General features: G+C 50.3%; 1 pseudogene; it reads right to left on the bottom strand.

Annotated features, from left to right (window-relative positions):
* Positions 1–5329: 5329 nt before the first annotated feature.
* Positions 5330–5501, bottom strand: LOC119459830 (U2 spliceosomal RNA; annotated as a pseudogene).
* Between the last annotated feature and the right edge of the window lie 2286 nt (positions 5502–7787).

Genomic DNA, 7787 nt, shown 5'->3' with positions numbered 1-7787 from the left:
CCGTTCAGTCTCCACCTGCAGAAGCTTACCGCGACCCCGTATAGCTTCGCTGGCAGCGAATACTCCTGCAGAACCGTGCTACTCTCCGTGGCTGGTCGTCGCGCCCTGTTTGCTTCTACTGCGGTATTCGCGAACACATTTCTCACTACTGCCGTCGGCGTCATCAAGATGAAAGGCGGGGCTACGCTACCTTTGAGCGAGACAGGGCAGCTGGGTTTGATTTCTATATATGTTCCCGGGCGTCAGCCAGATGAAAGGCGAGGCTACGCCACCTTTGAGCGAGACAGGGCACCTGGGCTTGATTCCTACGTTCCCGGACCGTACACAACATCTTCTGGTCGCTCCCCCTCACCTTCCCAGGACATGGCTAGAGCTTCCCGATCGCCCCGGCGTCGCTCTCCTTCACCTTATACCACCGTTCCTCACCGCCCTTGCGTGCTGCTTCCCATGTTATGGACACCCGTTCGGAAAACTAGAAGCTGCAGTTTTTGGAGGAGAAACTGCATCGTATCGGACTGTCCCAAGTCCTCCTGCTCGCCCCGCCAATTTACTGTCGGTTTGTGTGGAAGGTGTTTCTGTCGACGCCCTTGTAGATACTGGAGCCGCTATACTTCTGTTATCCATCATGAAGTGTGCTTCCGTCTGCGAAAAGTGCAAACGCCGTATGTAATTGGTCCGGTTCTCTGTGGTGCCAATGACGTTCCCATTTGTGCTACCGGACAGTGCACAGCTCGCGTTCTGATAGACGGTACTCGTCATCATGTACAACTCGCGGTGCTTTCGACGAGCGCTCATCAGGTGATATTAGGACGGGAATTCCTGTCTGCTGCTTTTGCACCAATTTCTTGCGGCGACGGATAAACATCAGCGACACCGAGACTTATTCCGTTTTCGATTTACCGTGTCCCAACCTCATTGCAGCAGTGGATTTTGTTCACTCTTCTACGAAGAGTGGACACTCTTCTACGTGGTCTGAAATGGTCAACCTGTCTTTGTTATCTGGATGGCGTCATCGTTTTCTCGCCCAGCTTTGACAGCCACTTCCCTCGTCTGTCGGCCATTCTCGACATATTTCGGCGTTCTGGCCTCCAGCTCAATTCATCTAAGTGTACCTTTGGGCGCCGCCAGATCAAATTACTTGGACACCTAGTCGACGCTACTGGCGTACAACCGGACCCTGACAAGGTCCGTGCCGTCCGCGACTTCCCGGTTCCACGGTCCACGCAAGAAGTACGCAGCTTTATTGGGCTCTGCTCTTACTTTCGCCGCTTTGTTCTCAACTTCGCGGACATTGCTCGACCCCTCATGGACCTACTCAAAAAGGATGCGGCCTTTTCTTGGGGCGCGGAACAAGCGACTTCCTTTGCGTCGTTGATTTCTGCCCTCACTTCACCACCTGTGCTGGTTCATTTTGACCCGGCTGCTAGAACAGAACTTCGCACCGACGCAAGCGGCCATGGCATTGGTGCTATCCTCGCCCAAACACAGAACGAAGTCAACCGTGTGATCGCGTATGCTAGTCGTCTTCTGTCACCGTCGGAGAAGAATTACACCATTACTGAGCGGGAGTGCCTAGCTCTCGTCTGGGCTGTCGCGAAATTCCGTCCGTACCTATATGGACGGCCGTTCGTGGTCATAACAGACCACCATGCGCTCTGCTGGCTCTCGACACTTAAAGACCCCACAGGAAGGCTCGGCCGTTGGGCATTACGGTTACAGGAGTACACGTTCTCGGTAGTCTACAAATCTGGCAAGTTACACAACGACGCCGACTGCCTCTCCCGCCATCCCGTTTAACCACCCGACTCCACTGAAACAGACTCCGACACCTGTGTCTTGGCGATAACAGACTTCATCCATGTGGCCGACGAACAACGTAGAGATCCATCGTTGCTCTCTATTATTGACCGTCTGCAGTCCGGCACCATCGACCCTTCACTCAACATGTTCTTGCTTCAGGATAACGTTCTTTACCGCCGCAACATATGCACCCCGACGGCGCAGAACTCCTGCTCGTTGTCCCGCATCATCTGCGCAGGGACGTCCTCGTCCAGTTTCATGACGCCCCCACTTCCGGGCACTTAGGCGTCTCGAGAACTTATGATCGCATACGACGACGGTTTTTCTGGAAGGGCCTTTATCGGTCCTTTCGCCGCTACGTAACATCTTGTCACCTGTGTCAGCGTCGCAAGAAACCTGCGACCCAACCTGCTGGTCTACTTCAGCCAATTGACGTTCCAACCGAGCCCTTTTATCGAGTGGGCCTGGACTTGCTCGGTCCCTTTCCAATTTCCACGAAAGGCAACAAATGGATTGCAGTCGCTACGGAGTATACCACTCGATATGCAATTACTCGAGCGTTGCCAACCAGCTGCGCCACAGACGTAGCCGACTTCCTACTGTATGACGTCATCCTCCAACATGGTGCTCCACGTCACCTGCTCACAGATCGCGGTCGCTGCTTCCTCTCTCGTGTGGTTGACGATCTACTTCGATCATGTGCTACTCACCACAACTTCACGACCTCATATCACCCTCAAACCAATGGACTCACCGAACGCCTAAACCGTACACTGACCGACATGCTTTCCATGTACGTTTCCGATGACCACCACGATTGGGACGTTGCGCTTCCGTTCGTCACATTTGCATACAACTCATCGCGTCATGAAACTGCCGGCTACTCACCCTTCTATCTTCTCTTTGGACGTCATCCCTTACTACCCTTTGACACCTTGCTCCCTTCTGATCCAGCCTCCCCGTCCACGACTTCCTATGCGCAAGATGCCATCACGCGTGCACTCGTCGCGCGCACAGTCGCCCGCGCTCGACTCTCGTCATCGCAGACCGCACAGAAGGCCACTTACGATCGTCGACACCGGGATACTGATTTTCCACCGGGCTCTCTCGTCCTCCTCTGGCTCCCATCTCGTCGTGTCGGCCTTTGTGAAAAGTTAATGTCGAGGTACGTCGGGCCCTACCGCGTGCTGCGCCAGGTGACTCCTGTCACCTATGAGATATCTCCCATGGCATCCACCTCATCGACTGCCGCCCCACGAAGTGACATCGTACATGTTTCCCGCCTCAAACACTACAACTGTGATAACCCATTTTGACCACAACAAGCACCGGGACGGTGCTTCATCGGCCGGGGATAATGTCACGAGCCATGGCAAAGACAAAGACGTTGTAGTGGGGCTGGGTCAGAGGCTCTTCTGTCAGACTGAAACCTGCTGGAACCTGTGCGCTCTGTGCGCTCTGCGCAGTCTTGACTAGACAAGCGCTAGCCGTTTACTGGTAATTAAATACTCCCCGTAACAATATTATCGCACCAGACGGAGAACGTATTCTTACCGTCGAGTCAAGAGACATTTTCGACGGAGACGCATTGCTTGTACCTTCTCAGCGCTGCATTTCTCGAGGACTCGCCATCGCCTCTTGCTTGGTCCGGTTCTCGAGTGGCTATGCCAGCCTCGCAGCATTTAACACGACTCCTGAGCCTCTACTACTGCCGGAAGGGTCTACTGTCGCCAACCTCGCTGACGCTGCGCCGGTATGTGTCGTCAGTGTTTCAGCTGCCTCGTCTTTCACGCATTGTACGCCTGCAGAAGGCCACTCTTGTGCTATTAAGGCCACCTTGAGGAAAGATCTCAATCCGACCGAGACCAATGCACTCCTCACCATTTTAATCAAGCACGAAGCTTCTTTTGACGTTTCTTCGCGAGGCCCGAGTTAGACCACTGTAACTATACTCATCGAATTGAAACAGACGGCTCTCGCATCATTCGCCTCGCCCGTACCGTGTGTCACCTACGGAGCGAAAAGTTATAGAACAAGAAGTGAACGACATGCTCACACGGAACATTATAAGGCCTTCAGCAAGCCCTTGGTCTTCTCGTGTTGTTCCTGTTAAAAAAAAAGTCAGTTTCGCCCTAAAAGGCGAAGCATCAATTGCGTTAGCAAATTAGTAGAGACCTATACGCCAACACAACAGCGAAAGATGAAAGACGCGAGCCGCGAACGGCGGAGTTACAGTGGCGGAGTGACGTGAGCGCAGGAAACTGGTTTCATGCGGACCCGCCCGACCGCTCGATGCGTACTCGTATCTGGTTTCGTACTATCGTCTGCTCGCGCTTGTTTGATTTGCTTGGGCTTGGTCTCGTTCTTGCTTGTTTCGAGTGTCACGGTTTGCGCTTGCTTGGTAATGTGATTGTATGCCCTGTTTTGGGAAACTGTTACGTGACTCATATACACCTCTTTCTGCAATTATAGCACACTAACATTATTTTTAGGGCTGAATAATGTGCAGCTTTATTTTAATTACGTTATGGATTAAATTACCTTCCCTCCAGATTTTAGTGTCGTTGCTGGTGCTTTCACACGAAAACGACGGTAGGTAACAAACGAGCAATTTTAAATGGTGAAGACAAATTGTGAAGGGTTACAGCCAGGCCAGCTTGTTCTTTTTACTGTATTTCTGCAGTGTCAATACACGTTGGGAGGAAAGTAACGTAAAAGTAAGGGATTACTTTTGAGTAATTGTTTAATTACTTTTGGGGGCCTTTTTTCTTCTTCTCTAACGTGTACAAATATAGCCTATGCCTCCTGAAAGTGGCTTTCCCGCAGAGCTTCGTCGTCCAGTGGCAGAGATTTGCAAATATTACGGGGGCAAATTTGTGGCGAAAATCTCGAGTAATATTTAGTGTTGTCACGGACATACCTGGTGCGTGTGTAACTGTTGTATGCGTTTCGCATTGGAACAGCCCTTTGATCATAGGCACACGCGTGCGAGCACTGCGTCTACCGGGGCGGTGGGAGCAGGCAAGAACGCGGCACCAAAATACGAAGCCGTGCTCGAATTAAAGCTCTGGCTCCTTTGTGAGCTGTGTAATGATATTTAGGTCTGATTTTTGATTAAGATTTTACCCACCCCGTGGGGTGAGTTGGCCGATTCCGGAGGCAGTGCAATACAAATATAGCCTACGCCTCCTGAAAGTGGCATTCCCGCAGAGCTTCGGCGTCCAGTGGCAGAGCTTTGCAAATATTACGGGGGGCAAATTTGTGGCGAAAATCTCGAGTAATAAATATATATCGTTGTCACGGACATACCTGGTGCGCGTGCAACTGTTGTATGCGTTTCGCATTGAAACAACCCTTTAGATCATGTGCACTCGCGTGCGGAAACCGCGTCTACCGGGGCGGTGGGAGCAGGCAAAAACGCGGCACCAAAATACGAAGCCGTGCTCCAATTAGAGCTCTGGCTCCTTTTGTGAGCTCCTGTATTGATATTTAGGTCTGATTTTTGATTAAGATTTTACCCACCCCGTGGGGTGAGTGGGCCGATCCCGGAGGCAGTGCAATACCGGGCCAACCCGTGGCGGAGGTGAAGCAAGCTTCAAGCACTCCGCCCCATTCCAAAAATAAGTTTAATATCTTGGGTCCAAATAGGACCCGTATCAGATATTAAGCTGATAAGAACAGATACTGTTTAGAAAAAGTTTATTTACACTATGTACATGGGTTTACTAAAGTAGTCATATGTACGAGCTTGTGTACACGTATTATACATAATTAGACACTATAACGCTGTGCTCACAGATTGCACATAGGTATAAACTCTATAGCTATGTACACAGATAATATACGATACAATTATACAATAATACAATACAATTATACAATATAAAATGAACACTTTGCTCGTGCGATTATCGAGAACATTTTAATACCAAGAGTAGAAATTTCAAAATGGAAGCAATAACTGTTGGAAAGTGGCTATTATCGCCACTCCGGGCGGAAGATTAAGTGGACTCGCCCGTTTTTAACCATAACAAATGGGCAAGACCAGTGGCGGAGAAACTCGCACTCTCCAAGAAAAAAGAGTTCCTCTGAGAGGAAGCTAATCATCTCCCGCCTCAGGCGGCCCATGATAGGCCATATTGCACGGCGGCGACAGTTGCCCGCGACTGCTTCACATCGATTGCGCCATAGGCTGAACAGGGCTGCTACCACCAGAAGGCCTGCGAAACGTCCGCGCGGAAACCTTCCGGCTGCCACAAAGTCCCGTACGGCCTGGCCTCTGAACCCTGCATAGACGGCGCGCCAAAATACTCGTGCGACGACACACTCGATTGTTGCGTGTCTGTTAGTTTCTATCGATATGCAGTTGGGGCACGTGGAGCCACGTACCACTCCCCAACGCTCAAGCCTGTCCCGAGTTGGAAGTAGTCCCCAGCCCAGTCTCCAAATAAAGTCACGAAGGTGGCCAGGTAGCGTGGTCGTGGCCATGCGCATCCATTGAAGTCTGTGCGCTGTGGGACGTCGGTCAGGGGGCTATCAATGGAAGCAGGACAGCGCCCATTATTTCTACGACCTTATCAGTAACAATGTCGACGCCCGGACACGTATCCGACAGGTGTCTGCTGAAGGCTACGCTTGTCTTGTATATTGCAGGCATGTCCGCCGACTGAGGTCCACGATTTACCGGGCTCGTCGGAAGCAATACTCGCAATGACGTGCCCAGGAAGTACTTGGCTAGAGTTTGTGCCGGAGTGTCATCATTTGCTAAGTTTCGTCTTATAGTGCGTAGTAAAAGTATAGAGGCTGTGACTGAAACATTCGGGAAGGAGAAGCCACCACGTTCGCGGGGCTGCCCCAACGCCGGTCGCGCCAATAGTTCGGTACCACCCGCCCAGAAAAAGGAGTTGGCACTGCTTTGCAAACTCCTCAATACTCGGAGAGGTGGTTTAGCTACATGACAAATATACCATACGCTTCCTAAGAAGACTGCCTGAATCAAATATCGCCTTTCAAGTAGAGGAAAATCAAAATCCCGGGCTGCCTCAACATTGCTTTTGAATGTGTTCACGACAGGAGTCCACATGCCATCACAGATGCCCCTTGATGTATAGGAGATTCCCAAGATTTTAATTACGGGATGCCACTGAAGTGGTGAAGCGATATGAAGTCGTGCACTTGGAGCTCCAATAAAGAAATATTTACTTTTTGAATAATTAAGTTTTGCACCAGATAATGATGCGTATTCCTGGAAGACATTGAGGGCATATAAAACCGATTGTTCATTGTGGGCAAACAGTGTAATATCGTCAGCATACGCTGTTACTTTTACAAAGGAGTTACCAGGGAGTGGCAGGCCCCTAATGTGCGGATGACGCTCTATAGCTATTAAATATGGTTCCAAAGATAAAATAAACAACACTGGAGAAAGTGGGCATCCTTGACGGACACCTCGTGTTACACGGAAATGTTTGCTTTCCTTCGAATCTAGTAGCAAAGTGCTTTCTATATTGGCATAAATTGCTTTAATCAGTTGAACAAAGTTTTGGGGGAATCCGAATGCATCTAGCATGCCAAATATATATTCATGTTCTAAGTAATCAAATGCTTTTTCTTGATCCAAAGAAACTAACAGACCTTGAGCGCGGCGACTTATCGTATATTGCATGATGTCACGTGTGACACAAGAGTGACTGTGAATTTCTCGGCCCGGAACGGAGCACACCTGGTGCCACGAAATAAGCGATGGAAGTAGCTTGCTAAGTCGACGTACAATTATGCCAGTTAAAGTTTATAATCAACGTTTAGCAATGTTATGGGTCGCCAGTCTTCGGGGCTCGTTGACGTGGGGCTATTCTTAGGCAGAAGTGTTATGCGTCCCTCGCGGAAGGAAAGCGGTAAGGTGCATTCTTCAAGCATCGCCCTAGAACTCTCGTCAATAGGGTGTCCAATGGCATCCCAAAACTCCAAGTAGAACTCTACTGGGAGAC

The sequence above is a fragment of the Dermacentor silvarum genome, chromosome 7 (genome assembly GCF_013339745.2).
Source record: "Dermacentor silvarum isolate Dsil-2018 chromosome 7, BIME_Dsil_1.4, whole genome shotgun sequence".
NCBI lineage: Eukaryota > Metazoa > Arthropoda > Arachnida > Ixodida > Ixodidae > Dermacentor > Dermacentor silvarum.
Note: the sequence above shows the minus strand (reverse complement) of the source record. Positions and strands in the feature narration are given on the sequence as shown.